Source organism: Hyperolius riggenbachi, chromosome 3 (genome assembly GCF_040937935.1).
Source record: "Hyperolius riggenbachi isolate aHypRig1 chromosome 3, aHypRig1.pri, whole genome shotgun sequence".
Taxonomy (NCBI): domain Eukaryota; kingdom Metazoa; phylum Chordata; class Amphibia; order Anura; family Hyperoliidae; genus Hyperolius; species Hyperolius riggenbachi.
This window is the reverse complement of record NC_090648.1, coordinates 336,581,677-336,600,230: the sequence shown is the minus strand read 5'-3', so window position 1 is coordinate 336,600,230 and position 18,554 is coordinate 336,581,677. Positions and strand designations below refer to the sequence as shown.

Here is an 18,554-nt window from a genome sequence, read left to right as displayed (position 1 = left end):
CAGAGGTAAACTCCAATCCACGGTGGAACCAAAAGAGAACGTAAATCTGTATTCCTCAGCGCTGAGACATCACCCTCTTCTGTTGTTATAGCCTGTAGTCACCCAGTGCTTGCTAAATACACAGTGTCCACCACCAAGGGACAAACAACAAGCCAGGCTCAGTAGTTTTCAACAACAGGGGGTTACAATCTTTATTCAACAATTTTTCATAAAAACACATTACTTACATTGTGGGTCCATGCAAACTGGACCCAAACTGCATAAAAAAGCATATAAGGTATTTGCACTGACTAGTGTCAAAGTGCACCTTATCACACCATTCAATGGTCGTTCACAGAGATAGCCCGTCTCTCCTTCCCTACCAGGTTTCGGCGTTATGCCGTCATCAGGGGCTATCCCCTGATAGTCCGGAGGCATTGGGCTATACTTGCCACGGACTATGTCCTGAGACCCATAATTCCTGAGAGACCAAAATTTATATATAAGAAGGCCCCGAATTTAAAACAAATATTGGTACCTAGTTGTGTAGAGCCAAGAAGACAGCAGAAAATGCAGGGTTGGCAAACCCCGGGATTTTTTCCCTGCAGAGCATGTAAGGCTTGCAGGGATGCTAAGGGGTTAAAAACTTCAACAGTGGTATCCTTTAGCAATGGGAGGGAATTTCCCACCAGGCAGTTTATAACATGCAATGATAGGCATGTGGTCTATCTGGCATGGTGCAGCTGCGGATAGCAGTATATAGGAAGAACCACAAGAACTCTTAAAGAACGCATGGGGAGCATGTAAGAAATATAAAGAAAGGGTATGTTAATCACAGTCTGTCCTCCCATTTTGGGGGGTCGCATGGATGTGACCCCAAGGAACTGTCTTTCTGTGCATTACAAAAAATCCTCCCGCATTGGAGGGGATCTAATAGGATTAAACAGGTATCCCAGGCAGAGACTAGATGGATTTACAGCATGGGCACCTTGAGACCTCACAGCCTCAATATTGATATAGATCTGGTTTGTTTTCTGGGGGATTAGAAGGGGTGGGGGCTTGGGGTGCCCATGCTACCGATCCAAAAAACAGGTTTCGAAGTAAATGGAATGAGAATTAGGGCTTATAATGTAACTATTTTTTAATATATTAACTGATATTTTATGTGATGCAAAATATGCAGTTTAAAAAGGGGATGAGAAAGTAAGTGATATGCGATGTTGCATGGCGGTGATGCATTTTGTGGGCTCCCAGGTAGAACATTATGGGGAATCTACATGTAATATAGTGAGTAGTAGGTGGGAAGGGGGGATGAGTGGAATAGGTGGTATAAATGTTGTGAACTAGCTGGCATAGAGAGTGGAGAGCACAGAATGCATCGCCGCACTGTAGTGTGTGGGGTAGGGGAGGGAGGTGTGCAATGTGGGTGGTAGTAAGGTAAAAATTGGGTGAACATATATTGCTACACTTGCAAAAGAATGTAAGGGTGTAATGATTAATAGTTTAATTTGGGAACCGAATGGTAATCAACAGGAGCTGCTGGTAAAACGTATGGCGTAGATATGTGCTTTTATTGAATGGAATGCGACGGTGAAGGAAAAGGTAAAGGCAGCCTGAGGGCGGACACTTCGCAGATGACGTGGAGAAGGGAGGAGAGGGTCGCAGTATTGAAATTAGTCTCTGAAGGCGTCCTGGCCCACGCTTCTGATGAGCCACGTATGACGAAACATGTAAGGCGGGGCCAGGACGCGGAAGAGACTACGAACGCACGAGGGTGACGGCGTGTACTCAGGGCAGAGGGAGGATGCGAATGACCGAGCGCGCGGCGGTCAGCATCTCATCAGCTTCTAGTGATACCTACACCAGCCGGCCACCAAACGGGGGAGAGCCGTGGGAAACTCTATGTGTGTTTTTAACCTGGAGATTGTGAGTGCAATATTTTTTTATAAATTTTAATAAAGTTACAGTATTACACTATATAAGCCTTTTTATTGAGGTTGGTTGGCAAAGAAGATATTTGCAAAGAGGAGAGGATCTGGAATATAGCGAGAGTGGTGGGGGACGACCCGATAACGGTACCAAGGTGCCAATAGACCTAACAGAGGGTCTTACCACATGGTGAGTGTCTCTCACTAGGGTGTGGTGGAGACTGTCCTGTCCAGTGGTTTAATTGCAGAATTGTGTATGAGAACTTCTGTGGAATCCTAGAGGGAAATATGATACAGGAGTTCCTGTGAAATATACAAGAGTACTGTGTGGAATTTGGCCTGATAATTTTCTCTGGACTTTGTGGGTTTACCTTACGGCAGAAAAAGTGATGGACTATAACCCTGCTGTGAACTAGGAACTGTCATTTAGCTGCAAATAATATTGTATTATAACTCTGCTGTGAACTAGGAAACTGTTATCTTGTCTTATATATATGTCCTATAGCACTGTGAGCGCCAACCTCTGAATACAAATTAAAAAAAAAAATCTATCTCAATAGACAAGACTTTCAGATGAGAAAAGGAAGCTTTCCATTTTACATCAGTTGGTTAGCTTTCAGCTGACCAAAGTATCATGTATATGGGCAGGACCAGATTTACATCACAGGAGCCTATAGGCACAGATCTCCTGGCACCTTTGACTTCACCCTCCATGAACCTACAATCCCTCACTGAACCACACTGCAAGTGTGCTGACTGTCCCAGCTGTCACTTCTCCCTTACCTAACATGCTCGTCATAGGTAGCTATAGGTGACTCTTAGTACTAGGTTACCAGAGGAACCTTAGTATTAAGTAGCTGACTAAGCGGGATCTCCTCAGTGGAACGCTGAGAGCCGGGTGAATAACGTCTCATTTACGCTCTCATCAGAACTCTGAATACAGGACTCTCCTTCATTCATTGAAAAATGGATACTGAATGTATATTTGATGCTGAATGTATATTTGTGTATGTATATACAGTATTTGAGTATGAGGTATTACTGTTATATTCTGACATTTTCCTGCCTTTCTGTCTATGTACCGCTCTATTGTGCCAAACCCAATTCCGGGCATGACCCAGTCATGCTTGGAGAAATAAAGATTCTGATTCCCTGAATAGGGAATGAAGGAGAGAGCCGCCTCTCCATCATCAGACACCTGTAGGCACGTGCCTTCAGTGCCTTATGGTAAATCCGCCCCAGTATGTGGGTGCTTTCAGCTCCAGAAAGTAATACATTTTAAATCGGGAGGCAAATAGGAATCCTTTTGACGAAAGTTTAAGGCTAGGTTCACACCACACTTGTGCAGTGCCATGGATGGTAACAGCACAAATGCTACCATCATCCATGGAATGTAACACCTGTTCTGACATCTCTGGTGATTAGACTTATCATAATAGCAATGCTATGCCACATCCGTTTCCTGTCTGGTGTCCGTAAACATCAGGCAGGGAACACACTTGACTGTTTTCGTACGTGTTTTCTGCACAAAAAAACTGAGAACTCATTTTAATCAATGGGCTAGTTCACACTTAATGTTATTCGCACGCAGAAAAAAAAAACTGACATTCTGCATCATGATTCTGCACATTTTGTCAGTTTTCTCTATCAGTTACATCAGCTGCTGTGAAAAAAACGTGCATGTTTTCATGCATAGAAACACACTTAGTTTGCAGAAAAAGTATGCAGAAAAACGCATGCAGAAACTGAAATACAAGTGTGTTCCCTGCCTGTACAGGTTGGGACTGGCGATACTTTATTTATGTTTTTTTTTTTTTATTAACTGTGTGAACATAGCTTAAATAGCAATGCTTGCACTTCAATACTTCGTTTAACATCTGAATATATGCCAATACAACTACTTCTCTGACAGTCTGCTTACACAGGAAGTTTTGAAGCAGGGCAATATCATTTTAAAAAGTTTATTTAAAAGACATCCAAGGTGAAAATAAACTGATGAGAAAACAATTGTATCTATCCTCCTCTTCCTAAAAATGATTTTTTTTTTTTTTAGATATCCCACAGTTTTGTTTTATATTTAAAACTAGTTTTTAAACTTTTACTGTTTCATTGTCTCTGCTCAATGACACCTTCATTGAAGTATACCAGATCTCAAATCTATTAATTATTGATCCTTTTTATCTCTTTCCGGCTCTCTGAAACCATTTCCTGACAGGGAAGTGTTTTATGGCTGTAATTACTTATCAGTGAGGTTTATGCTATAGTCTGACCCAGTCTGACCCGGTTCTGACCCAGACATAAACTGCCACTTCCATACTTGATGATTAAAGGTGCGTACACACGCACTACAGCAGCCAACGACGGATCCGTTGGCACCTCCCACTGGGCGGGTTTTCAGCAGACTGTAGTGCGTTTGTACACACTGTCGACGGACTGATAAGGCTGTTCCTGAATGATCCGCCCGGCACACGCACTACAGTCTGCTGAAAACCCGCCCAACGGGAGGTGCCGACGGACCCGTCGTTGGCTGCTGTAGTGCGTGTGTATGCACCTTAACGCTTTCAGGCAGATAAAGAGAAAAAATGAACACAGCATAGCCATTTGTATGTTTGGCACTGTACATACACATGTCTATCTCATCATGTCTCCGGTCACCTCGGTTGTCCTTTAAAGTTAGCTAATAAATGGTATCACCACTTAAAACTTCCTAGTTTTACTGATGAACACAGTGCAATACTCTACTGCTAAGTTTTGAAACCTTATCAGTTACCCATGAAAATATGTTTACAATAGTTAGGTTTTTATACTTAAATAATCCCATGAGAACAAATACTGAAGTCTGTTTATTTCGCTTGTGACCAGTGCTCTTAGAAATTATTTCCAGATAACTTATTGGCCTCTAATATGTTTAAAATAACTTTTATTGCAAACATAGGAAATATTTAATGTTCGGCTAATAGGCAGCCAACACAAAATTATGCTCCTAATTTCATATTTTTATCTACTCGCTAAAGTGTCCAATAATCTCTTGCCATACACGTAATTCCCTAATGATTAGCCGAGCTAAGTGATTAATACAAATAGAACCATGAATTCAGTTAATGTATTCAAACACTGTATGCATCCTGTAAGTTAACTGAAACAGCAAGCGAACAAAGTATACAGTAACTCATGAATATTATGATTATACAAGGAGACGTTGGGAATCTCTGATAAGTGTATGTACATGAACTGGTGTATTTACTTTTTCTGTCGGCTCTTGAGATTTACCCAACACTCCATAGATTTAAATCAGTGTTTAAACAAAACTAGATATGTATTAACTACTATCAGAAAACTTAGACTTCAGCCTCATGTATGAAATATGTTCTACAGAAAATTGTTCTTGTTGCTGATGGCAACCAACATTGGCTAAGAATCTGTGGGCTCCATTGCAAGTTTAACATTGACCCCCCCCCCCCCCTCCTCCAAGCACTCTATACATAGCAACTGTAACGGCGCACCAAAACCTGCTAAGGACAACCCAAGTATCAGAAACGCAAGAAGGAGATGGGGAACAGTTTAATGATTACTACTATTGACATCCTCTATAGAAGTGATTAGTACCAGCACAGGACCAGTAAAGCACTAATACTGCGGTTGAGGGAGGGCACCTCTGGCCCAACGGCCTGGTGCAATCACAACCTCTGCATCCTCTATTGCTATACCACTGGCAACTAGTCAGCTTCCATCTGTAATTTTTACAAAGGGGATCTGTTGCTATGGTCAACACAATGAACTTACTTAGTGTAACTGTCGGGCATAAAATCAATTCTTTATTTTTATCTGGTAAACTAGTAATTAGGATGCTAACTAGGCAATCCAAAAATAAAAAATCATTCTTATTTTGCTTGTTGATAAATGATATTTATATGCAGTTAACGGGATATCTAGGACCATATAATCAAATGCTTGTCTCACCCATAAATATATCTATAGAACAACAATGAGTTTGGGGAGCTCAGAGCAATAATTTATTCAAAAACGGCTTTATTTAAAGATTCAATAACAAAAGACATACCTACATACAAACCATATAAAAATTCCCCTTTTAAAATTGTATCAGAAGCACCTAGTATATATGGCCATATCAATCCTGGTTGGAGTGCACTCCCATTAACTCAGAATTAATTTGTGTACACAGTTTTTTTCAGGCCCTTTAGGCTGGTTTCACAGTGGGACGTTACAGGCGCACGTTAGAGCAGCCTGTAACGCAGCCCACCGCACAGTAATGAAAAATCAATGGGGCTGTTCACAGTGCGGACGTTGCGTTACATTGTAACGCTGCGTCACAAGGCAACGTACTGCATGCAGTACTTTGGACGCGGCTGAGCCGCGTTAGACTGCTTGCACATGCTCAGTAATGTTGGGGAGGAGCGGAGAGCAGCCAGGCACATGGCTAATTAATATGCACTGCACGTTATGACGTGCAGTGTTTACTTCCTGGAGCAGCCGCTCTCTGGGGCGATTGGCCGGCGGGACCACGTGATGCCGCATGCGCACAAGAGTGCGCATCACGGCATCACTGACGCCAGAGTGAGCTGCACAACGCGGCTCACTCTGACGTCCAGATCCAGCACCACCAGGCGTTCCGTTAGGGGGACGTTATGCGACCTTAACGCCCCCTCTAACGCAACGTCCTGGTGTGAAATTAGCCTTAATTAGGTATACTTCAGATGTAACAGCCAAGATTCCAGCAAGCAGAAAATCATCTCAGTCACACCCGTTTGCATAATTAGCAAGCCTCTATGCCATATGCATGTACGCATCCATTACTGTCCCAGGTGGGACAAACCTCAATCACTGCCCGTCCTTGATTGCATGCAATAATACACTCACGTATCCTTAGGTAAACCTTCTGCTTGGATCCTTTCTGTTGGGATGCCCTATTGTTTGTAGCTCAACCACCGCTGACATACTAAGGTATTCGCTCTGTACCCTCAGGAGGTATTCCTCACAAGTATCGATAGTGAGAATGTTCGCTCATAGTAGAGAGATTTCCGCTTGACCCGCTACGGTGAGAGGAGGGATGCGGAGGCACGGAAGGCACGTGATTAGGGTGCCACTCAACAATTGTTTCACCTCAGTTATAGAGGCGTCGTCAGGATTTAGTGATGCACAAGTAAATACACTATATACATTATATACAAAGAGCAGTCCCCCCACCAAGCAACAGAGATTCCCCCAGCAACCCGCTCAAGTCAGAGCTGGGTGTGTACTGTGCTGAGTGGTTTAAATATGCCCCTCCGTCACTGCCCATTTCTGAAAGTACCTCCTCTGTATGTATGTTCATCCTCGTTCCTCCCCTGTTACCAAACAGCATTATGCCCCGTCCTGTGTATCAAACCCTGTGCGGCGTACCTACAATGATAGCCGCCTGCAGGGATTTCCTGGGCGCAACGTCATATCCGGCGACGTCACGTCCGCCCCCACTCGGCGCTGCTGATAGGACTTGCGGCTGGGAGTATCAATCCCGCCTCTCCGTTGTCACGGTGACTGTGCGTAGTGGTGGGTTGTCAGGGCAACCTATACAAGCATCAACACAGGACGTATGTCCGCATCATAAGGGCGCACCGATCGCGACATCTCTTCAGATGTGCATCGCCAACATTGGATGTACCTGTGGCACATCTGCATTATTGGCCGGGATCTGACAGAGGATGTGCTCATTAGAGTTGGGCCGAACGGTTCGCCTGCGAACGGTTCCATGCGAACTTCCGTGGTTCGCGTTCGCGTCCCGCAGGCGAACTTTTGCGGAAGTTCGGTTCGCCCCATAATGCACCATGAGGGTCAACTTTGACCCTCTACATCACAGTCAGCAGGCACAGTGTAGCCAATTATGCTACACTAGCCCTGGAGCGCCACCCCCCTTATATAAGGCAGGCAGCGTGTGCCTGCATTAGTGAGAGTAGGGCGAGCTGCTGCAGACTGTCTCTCATAGGGAAATATTAGTTAGGCTTGGCTTGTCCCTGACTGCATACCTGTTTTGTGAACCCACTACTGCATACCTGTACTGTGAACCCACCACTGCATACCTGTTCTGTGAACCCACCACTGCATACCTGTTCTGTGAACCCACCACTGCATACCTGTTCTGTGAACCCACCACTGCATACCTGTTCTGTGAACCCACCACTGCATACCTGTTCTGTGAACCCACCACTGCATACCTGTTCTGTGAACCCGCCACTGCATACCTGTTCAGTGAACCTGCCACTGCATACCTGTACTGTTCAGTGAACCTGCCACTGCATACCTGTTCTGTTCAGTGAACCCGCCACTGTATACCTGTTCTGTTCAGTGAACCCGCCACTGTATACCTGTTCTGTTCAGTGAACCCGCCACTGCATGCCTGTTCTGTTCAGTGAACCCGCCACTGCATACCTGTTCTGTTCAGTGAACCCGCCACTGTATACCTGTTCTGTTCAGTGAACCCGCCACTGCATACCTGTTCTGTTCAGTGAACCCGCCACTGTATACCTGTTCTGTTCAGTGAACCCGCCACTGTATACCTGTTCTGTTCAGTGAACCCGCCACTGCATACCTGTTCTGTTCAGTGAACAGTTTGGTGTGTCAGTGTGAAGCAGTACCTTAATTACACTACCTGATTGATGTATACACATGCAAGATGTTTTAAAGCACTTTAGGCCTGTCATTTAGCATTCAATATGATTTCTGCCCTTAAAACGCTGCTTTGCGTCAAATCCAGATTTTTCCCGGGGACTTTTGGCGTGTATCCCACTCCGCCATGCCCCCCTCCAGGTGTTAGACCCCTTGAAACATCTTTTCCATCACTTTTGTGGCCAGCATAATTTTTTATTTTCAAAGTTCGCATCCCCATTGAAGTCTATTGCGGTTCGCGAACTTTAACGCGAACTGAACCTTCCGCGGAAGTTCGCGAACCCGGTTCGCGAACCTAAAATCGGAGGTTCGGCCCAACTCTAGTGCTCATTTCATCATGATACACATCCCCATCTATTAGATCCCAGCATTTGGCACAATTTTAAATCGGAGGATCACCTGTCACTAGGGCATTAATCACAAAGTGAGATGTTTATTACATGACAAGCCTTTAAACTATGTCCATCAACTGAATTGCATAATACAATGGAGGGGTGGAGGGGGGGGGGGGGCACGGGGAGGTTGCTGACCAGGCAGAGGGCCGGAAAAGGGGGGGGGGAGGGGGAAAGCATACCTCCCAGGTAGGGGAACCACTCGGCCACATTTGTGGACAAATAGAAGTTAGATGTGGAGGGGATATATGACCCCAGAGGGCCTGTCTATACGTCAATCATACATCAGAGAATGCAAAAACAGGAATAACCGATACACAATTGAATTCCCAATTGTCAAATAAACCCTTTTATGGAGAAGTCTTCATTTAGGCCGCGGGGTGCAATTGTGTCCAGACGAAAGATCCATGCCAATTCAAGTTGCAATAACTTTTTGTCCAGGTCCCCACCTCTTTTTCCCTGTTTCCATTGTTGTAATCCCCAGAAGGAGATATTCATGGGGTCAGATTGGTGGTGGGTGTTCATGTGTTTCGCCACTGGGGTGTCCCGTTTGTGTTTTATATCTCCCACGTGTTCAAGGACTCGGTCTTTTAATGCCTGAGTCGGTTTCCCTACGTACAGGAGATCGCAATCGCAGCTGGCAACATACACAACCCCCCTTGTATTACAATTGAAAAATGATCTGATGGTGAAAGTCCTATTCACCATTCTTGCATGAAAATCTTTCTTTTTTGCTATGAAAGGGCATGCCTTGCAATGTCCGCATTTAAAACAACCCATGGGTTTGGGTGGGAGCCAATTCAAATGTGTTTGATCTGCTTTTGATCTAGAAAAAGCGCTATGAACTAACCTATTCCTCAGATTTTCAGTGCGTCGATAGGTAATGAACACCCACCACCAATCTGACCCCATGAATATCTCCTTCTGGGGATTATAACAATGGAAACAGGGAAAAAGAGGTGGGGACCTGGACAAAAGGATATTGCAACTTGAATTGGCATGGATCTTTCGTCTGGACACAATTGCACCCCGCGGCCTAAATGAAGACTTGTCCATAAAAGGGTTTATTTGACAATTGGGAATTCAATTGTGTATCGGTTATTCCTGTTTTTGCATTCTCTGATGTATGATTGATGTATAGACAGGCTCTCTGGGGTCATATATCCCCTCCACATCTAACTTTTCTATTAGTCCACAAATGTGGCTGAGTGGTTCCCCTACCTGGGAGGTATGCTTTCCCCCTCCCCCCCCCCCCTTTTCCTGCCCTCTGCCTGGTCAGCAACCTCCCCGTGGCTTCCCCCCCCCTCCGCCCCTCCATTGTATTATGCAATTCAGTTGATGGACATCGTTTAAAGGCTTGTCATGTAATAAACATCTCACTTTGTGATTAATGCCCCAGTGACAGGTGATCCTCCGATTTAAAATTGTGCCAAATGCTGGGATCTAATAGATGGGGATGTGTATCATGATGGAATAAGCACATCCTCTGTCAGATCCCGGCCAATAATGCAGATGTGCCACAGGTACATCCAATGTTGGCGATGCACATCTGAAGAGATGTCGCGATCGGTGCGCCCTTATGGTGCGGATTTACGTCCTGTGTTGATGTTTGTATAGGTTGCCCTGACAACCCACCACTACGCACAGTCACCGTGACAACGGAGAGGCGGGATTGATACTCCCAGCCGCAAGTCCTATCAGCAGCGTCGAGTGGGGGCGGACGTGACATCGCCGGATATGACATTGTGCCCAGGAAATCCCTGCAGGCGGCTATCAGTGTAGGTACGCCGCACAGGGTTTGATACACAGGACGGGGCATAATGCTGTTTGGTAACAGGGGAGGAACGAGGATGGACATACATACGGAGGAGGTACTTTCAGAAATGGGCAGTGACGGAGGGGCATATTTAAACCACTCAGCACAGTACCCACCCAGCTCTGACTTGAGCGGGTTGCTGGGGGAATCTCTGTTGCTTGGTGGGGGGACTGCTCTTTGTATATAATGTATATAGTGTATTTACTTGTGCATCACAAACTCCTGACGACGCCTCTATAACTGAGGTGAAACAATTGTTGAGTGGCACCCTAATCTCCTGACACTACCTTCCTCACGCTACACACCTCAATGGTGATTCTATTTCCACCCAGCTACCTTCCGTGAAGGTTTCCCATTTATCCCCTATGGGGCTCATTTGCTTTGTTGACACGAATCTATAGGCTGAGTACACAGCTAGCTACCAGCCCTTTCAACAAAGTAGATTTGGTGTTTGGTGATGTACTCACTAGTGCCCGAGATTTTGCTTATCATATATTTAGATTGGCAGTGACTACATTTCTGCTGGATAGCTACACCCCACAACAAAGTGTGGGGGGGATCAGCAAAGACCCCTGCAGATAAACACAGCCTCCTTTGCAATTCCTTCTGGGCACTTCCGAGGCGTTTTTTGAGTGCACAACAAATGTATGCACATCATTTTTAGCAAATCTCTAGGGACAGAGGAAATACACGTTATAACTCTGACCTAGAGAAGAGAGACTTTATCATAGGTTCCTCTCTAGCATATGTACTTTAAGGTCAAGCCTAACATTGGGCAAAGTGTTACACACTTGTTCTATAGATAAATGATATTTCCCCAGTTTACCTGACCTTTATTTGGTACATTGCCGCACAAAGGAAGTTACAGGGCATGCTAGGTTGTCTTTTTTTGCTTCTTTACTTTCCCCAAAGACATAACTAATGCAGCCTGATTGGCTGAAGCCTCTTCTCCCCCCCCCCCCCCCCTGTTTTCCCCTGCCACACCTCTGTTCCTCTCTGGCCAATATTTATCATGCTGAGACAATGCACTTTCTATTGCAGAGCTGGGAGGGCGTGCCTGAAGACTGGGAGGAGGGCGGGCAATGCATACACAATCAGGTAGAAGAGAGTAAGGCAGGAAATGACATCAGGATTGGCTTCAAGATAGACACAGTTAAAATGGAGACTCCTACGAAGGATTTTTTTTTTTTTTTTTACTATAGAAAAATTACTAAAATCAAAAGGTGGACAGTGTAATATATATGTTATGTAAGTAGAACAAGTATTTATCTACTTATATATGTGGTTTTTTTCTGAGATAGTATGGCTAACACCACCATTAATACATGAAAAATGTTGGGTTTTATCAAGACCTGGAAGAAAAACTGATATAGAGCAGCAGTATACCATTGTAACAATACTTTTATAGCCAACCTCAGAAGTGCCGCCTGGCGTGAAACGGCTGTAAGGCTTTTGTGCCCAAACCCAGTGGCAGAGACTCCTCTCCGGATCCCTGTTATGTCACTTGTGCACATCTATCAATATACAGTAGCAATACAAAGTATTTGAACCCTTTGGAATTATATGGATGTCTGTACAAATTGGTTATAAAATGTGATCTGACCTTCATCTAAGTCACAGCAATATCAATCACAGTCTGCTTAAACTAATACCACACAAATAATTGTTTCCATGTTTTATTTGAACACACCATGTAAACATTTACAGTGCAGGTGGAAAAAGGTATGTTAACCCTTGGGTTTAATAACTGGTTGAACCTCCTTTGGCAGCAATAACTTCAACCAAACGGTTCCTGTAGTTGCAGATCAGATGTGCACAATGGTCAGGAGTAATTCTTGACCATTCCTCTTTAGAAAACTGTTTCAGTTCAGCAATATTTTTGGTATGTCAGGTGTAAATCGCTTTGAGGACATGCCCAAAGCATGTCAATCGGGTTAAGCTCAGGAATCTGACTGGGCCACTCCAGAAGGTGTATTTTCTTCTGTTTAAGCCATTCTGTTGTTGGTTTTCTTTTATGCTTTGGGTCATTATCCTATTGCAACACCCATCTTCTGCTGAGATTCAGCTGGTGGACAGATGGCCTTAAGTTCTTCTGCAACATGTCTTGGAAAACTTGGGAATTAATTTTTCCTTTGATAGCAATCTTTCAAGACACAGCAAAGCAGCCCCAAACTATGATGCCGCTACCACCGTACTTCACAGTTGGGATGAGGATTGATATTGGTGTGCTGTGCCTCGTTTTCTCCACACAGTGTTGTGTGTTTCTTCCAAACAACTCAACTTTGGTTTCATCTGTCCACAGAATATTTTGCCAGTACTACTGTGGAACATCCAGAGGCTCTTTTGCAAACTTTAAACGTGCAGCAATGGGGTTTTTTTGGACAGTAGTGGCTTTCTCTGTGGTGTCCTCCCATGAACTCCATTGTTGTTTAGTGTTTTACATATCATAGATTTGCCAACAGAGATGTTAGCATATCCCAGAGACTTTTGTAAGTCTTTAGTTGACACTCTAAGATTCTTCTTCACCTCAATGAGCATTCTGCGCTGAGCGCTTGTCTTTACAGGACAGCCACTGGTGATGAGTGTAATTACCTAATTACAATTATGCAAAAGTTTTGCGATTAAGGGGATTTTCGTAATTATGATCATTTTTCATAATTACGACAGTTTACGTAACACAGACAGGTCAGAATTTCGGAAATTCGTCCATTCTCTAAATTGTGTTCCAGTCCAGAGCCTTACAGGTACCTTTGCATTATCAGATATTGCAAGGCCCAATACCAAGTGTCTCAGCAAGCTTGACTGCTAAGTGCACCATGGCAAAGAGAACCTGTCTTGGAAGTGGCTGCAGATAGAGCCTCCTGATACATTTAACCTCCCTGGCGGTACGCAGTTTCAGTGGCAGTGCCCGCGGTAGGGATTTTTTAAAATTAAAAGTGTGTTTTTTGTGTTAGCTAGCACTAGGCTAGCTAACTATGTGGCGTCCATCCGCGTTGGGTTGTTTTTGAGGCGCTTGGATGGGAGATTCGTTTTTGTGCTTAGCAGTTTTCTAAGTGTTTTTCCCGACAGGTTTCGTAATGCACTCCCTGATGCAAGTCAGAAAGTGAACTCTTTGATCCAGAAAATAATAAATACAATGTATTTATTCTTAAAAATGCGAACGCAATTGATGCACAAAGCGATTTTGTGAGCATTTTCCATTTCTCCTATACCTTCCATTGAGGTGGAATCGCCTCAATGGTCTACGCACCGTTTTGCAGCCTGCACATCGCACAACCCGAGCTGATATGAACCTTCTCTTAGACATTCATTGCACAAGTGTTTGGTGGCCTGCACAGTAGAGCGGCGTAGAGTGGACCCGACTGGGATTGGCTATTTCTGCCTGATCCGAGCGGAGAGCCGTTACTGTATCAGCGCTGGAGCCAGGGAAGGTAAATATTGCAGACGCCACAGACTGACAAATTGTTGGCTGTGGCTTTGGAAGGCCTAGAGAAACCACTGTGGGACTGAGGATGACTGGGAAGCCTCAGTCAGATCCAGAGGCTTCTCCCTCTCAAGGGAAGTACCCCCCCCCGGCCCTTTTTTTTCAGGACAGAGTCTCTTTAACAGGTTATTCCTACATCGTTGTCTTTTAATTACATCAGAATGCTTAGCCACTTAAAGGGAAGCTAAACTGAGAGGGATATGGATGTTTCCTGTTAAACAATACCAGTTGTCTGGCATCCTGCTGATCTCTTTGGCTGCAGTAGTGGCTGTCGGCTGAATCACACACCTGAAACAAGCATGCAGCTAATCCAGTCTGAATTCAGGCAGAGCACCTGATCTGCATGCTTGTTGAGGGGCTGTGGCTAAAAGTAGAGTCAGGCAACTGGTATTATTTTAAAAGGACAAATCCATATCCTTCTCAGTTTAGTGCATTCTCATTATCCTTGCACAGTGATCCTACCTTCACTATATGAAGGCTTTTGTTTTAAAATCCTGCATTTACAGAAAAACAATACAATTCTGTGCCATGTAAATATGATGAAGTCACTAGACAGGAAGTACTTTTATCTCTGACCTTTTATTTTTTGATGGCACAAAATTTTCAGTTGTGAATTAAATAAACCTCTTTCTATTCACACTGCTGATTTATCTGAAGATAAAATCTCCTAGGTAAAACTATACTGTTAGGATAACCATAATTGCACTGTCTGTGTTCTAGTACACCAACATTGAAAGCTATGTAAAGGTTTTTAAATAGTGAGATGAGTTTAACCATGACAATAACGTCTTTTACAAGAAACACATCTGACAGTAGAACGGTCATGTCAATTAACACACTGTTTACTGGGAATGAGATAGGAGCTGCTAGTGCCTTAGAAAAAAAAACGGGAGAAAAAAATAAAAATAAAATAGAAGGGAGTAAGTGAATGTAGTGATAATTTGAGGCTATATACTCACACATGTTAGTTTGCCAATAGTGAAAACAACCACCTGATAGGCATAAGGGAAGTATTAGATAGTCATACCTATTCAGGATGAGGAATCCTAGGACACTCTCCGTGAAGAGCTGGAACACGGTGGCTAAAGCAGCATATTTATAACCTGCACACCTAAAGACCAAAATTAGAAGGATGCATGATATTAAGCAGAGATTGTCAATACGTGCTAAGAATTCTAGTAATGCCAGTGAGCCAGAATTATTAACATCATAATGACCATACCTTCTGATAAAGTTTTAGACACAAAAAATGGTTTCAAGCATTAAAAGGAGCGTACGTTAAGAGAAACCTCTAGAAAAAAAACCTCATTTAATTACTGTAATAATAAATCGGTCCTTTTCAGTAGAAAATGCTAGTATTTGTCAACACTGTATGAATGCATAATAGCATAGCAAAGTTATCCACAAATATAAGGGCCTTCAAAAAAAAAAAAACTATAACAGCTGGTTGTCTGGCTCCATGGTGCTTCTTGTCTGGCTCTGCACTGCCTCCCATCAGATCACATCATGTGCAGCACGAAGGGGATGCCGGATCCCAGGGGCCCCAACCGCCCCGATTTCGGCGGGACGGTCCCAATTTTGGGGGGCCGTCCTGCTGTTCCGCGCTGCCCCCCCCCCTTGGTCCCGGCCGCTGGGGAGTGAGGGGGAAAAAAACGATCGAGGCACCAGCCCGGTATGCGGCATGGATGGCCGCCGCCATTACACTTCTCCCTCTCTCCCTCCCTCCCTCCTAATATGCCTCCCAGTGTCCCCTTCCCCCCGCAGAGTAAAATGGGCAGCGGTGGGAGCGGGCAGTAAGTCTTATCACTGCCTCTCTGCTGCGTACCGGGATCTCCTCTGCTCTTCCTGCTTCCTGTGACGTCACAGGAAGCAGGAAGAGCAGAGGAGATCCCGGTACGCCTCCCGATGGGAGTAATTAATAATTGAAGAAAAACTTTTTTTTGTGGGGTGGGCGTGACTAGGGGTTGGAGGTGTGGCCAGGGGCGTGGCTTAAATGTCCCGTTTTTAAAAATCAAAATGTTGGGAGGTATGCGGATCCTACACAGCTGCAATACTGGAAAGTCCCAGCTGGATGTGAGGTCACAACTCTCGGCAGCCTCCGCACTCACCCCGGATTCTCACCAGCAGTCATGGCCTTGGTGGCCCAGCAGCAATCCCAAACCCCCAGAGCATCCGTCAGATAGCACCAACAAGGTGAGAACTTTTACCCCCTTCCCTCCCCTACCACCTCGCACCAGCCAGGAAAGAGACTGCTGGGCTACCGTACAGTTCTACACTTTTGTTTGGAGAATTTCTGAATGACTGCCGAATGTCAGAAAATCTTCCTGCATTTAAAAAAAATCGAAAACACTGCATGTTGTATTTCACTGAACAGTTTTTTTCCCCTGAATGGTCCTTAGTGAATTGAGGCCTATGTGTTTTTATAGCATACACAGCAATAAACATGCCACAGGCGTCCATTGAAATAGCAGTATTGAGGTGAAATGTGATTGCCCCGATGCCTGATAAATAGTGGGTGCCCGATTTACCCATCAATGCCACTATTTCAAAAAGGTGCCTATGGTAGTGCCCAAAAAAATATAAGTTTTCATTTTTTGTGTGGCAGAGAGATGGTTAAGGGTAGGCATGGGGGGGGGGGGGGGTAGTTAAGGTTAAGTGGCAAGTAGGGTGTTTGTGGGGGGGGGGGGGGGGGCAGTTAGGGTTAGGCATCAGGAAAGGTGGTTTTTGTGGTGGGGGCTATTAGGGTTAGGTGTCAGAAAGGGTTTCTGTGGGAGGAGGACCAGTTAGGGTTAGGCATCTGGAAGGGTGTTTGTGCGGGTGGTGGGGAGAGGGCGATTAGGCATCAGGTAAGGTGTCTGTGTGTGTGTGGGGGGGGGGGGGCAGTTGGGGTTAGGTGTCAGAATCCCTAACCCTACAATGCAAAACCAAACAAAATTAGTTTGGTGTACAAATTGAATAAAACAGTGTATATGCTGGTTGGCTCTTTCCTTTCTTGCTAATGGTATAACATTAGTCCTTGCTGCTATGGTATTATAATAACACTCGACCAAGGTTAGAAATTCTGTAAACCTCTTGGTTTTGTTGCTTTTTATCAAATATATTTACCTTGCTGCTTTTATTATGGTCTTTGGGCTGTTATACGGCATCTTAATGCTAGATTTTAAATGTGAATTTCACCTTTTAAAAGTTTAAGGAGCGATGCCAGCTGAGGTTGCAGCTTGTCACAGCTGTCAACTTGTTGTTCTCTCCCGGAAGGAACAGCGGTTAAGTTATCTGATGGAAAAAGGTTTTATGTATTTGCCCATACCTCCCAACTTTTTGAGATGAGAAACCGGGACACTTAAGCCACACCCCCAACCACACCCCCTGACACACCCCTAGTCAAAAAAAAATTACACACACACACACACACACACACACACACGTCATTAAAAATGGTGGGGAGAAGGGTGAGGGTGCCCAGGCAGCGGAGATAAAAAAAAAGGATCGAGGCGCCAGCCGGCGGCTTTGGTGTGTGGGATGCGGTCTGGGATAAGATTGTCCCTCCGTCCCTCCCTCCCTATGTGCCCCCCAGTGTCCCCCTGTATGCAGAGATACGAGCGCAGCAGAGCGGGCAGTCTTACCATTCCTACTCACGTACGGGCATCTCGTCTTCTCCGCTTCCTGCTTCCTGTGGTGTCACAGGAAGTAGATGGAAGCTAGAGCCTGTACGCGAGTAGGAATGGTAAGACTGCCCGCTCTGCTGCGCTCGTATCACTTAGTGATGGGCGAACACCTGGATGTTCGGGTTCGGGAAAGTTCGCCGAACATGGCCGAGATGTTCGGCATGTTCGGGCCGAACCCCGAACTTCCCGAACATCCCTATTTTGGGGGCCCTATGGGGTCGCAGGCATAAGGGGGGAGCATGCCCCGATCGCGGGGGGGGTCGGAAATTCCCCCCACCCCCTCCGCTAGCGCTCCCCCCTCTGCCCGCTTCCCCATTCAAAAGTTTCAAGAAGTACCTGTATAGCGGATGGCCTGGCAGTGGGCGGCACTGTGGAGTGAGGAGGAGGAGGAGTCCGGAGAGTGACGAGTTGAGGGAGGCCGGGCAGCGGGCGTGAGGTCAGCGAAAGGGCGGAACTTCCGCCCTTTCTCTGACCTCACGCCCGCTGCCCGGCCTCCCTCAACTCGTCACTCTCCGGACTCCTCCTCCTCCTCACTCCACAGTGCCGCCCACTGCCAGGCCATCCGCTATACAGGTACTTCTTGAAACTTTTGAATGGGGAAGCGGGCAGAGGGGGGAGCGCTAGCGGAGG

General features: G+C 45.2%; 1 protein-coding gene across 1 annotated transcript in view; it reads left to right on the top strand.

Moving 5' to 3' along the window:
* LOC137562326 (dynein axonemal heavy chain 3-like) overlaps positions 1 to 18,554 on the top strand; it is a 1,996,682-nt gene that overhangs the window by 77,835 nt on the left and 1,900,293 nt on the right. The gene's annotated exons all lie outside the window — the stretch shown is intronic.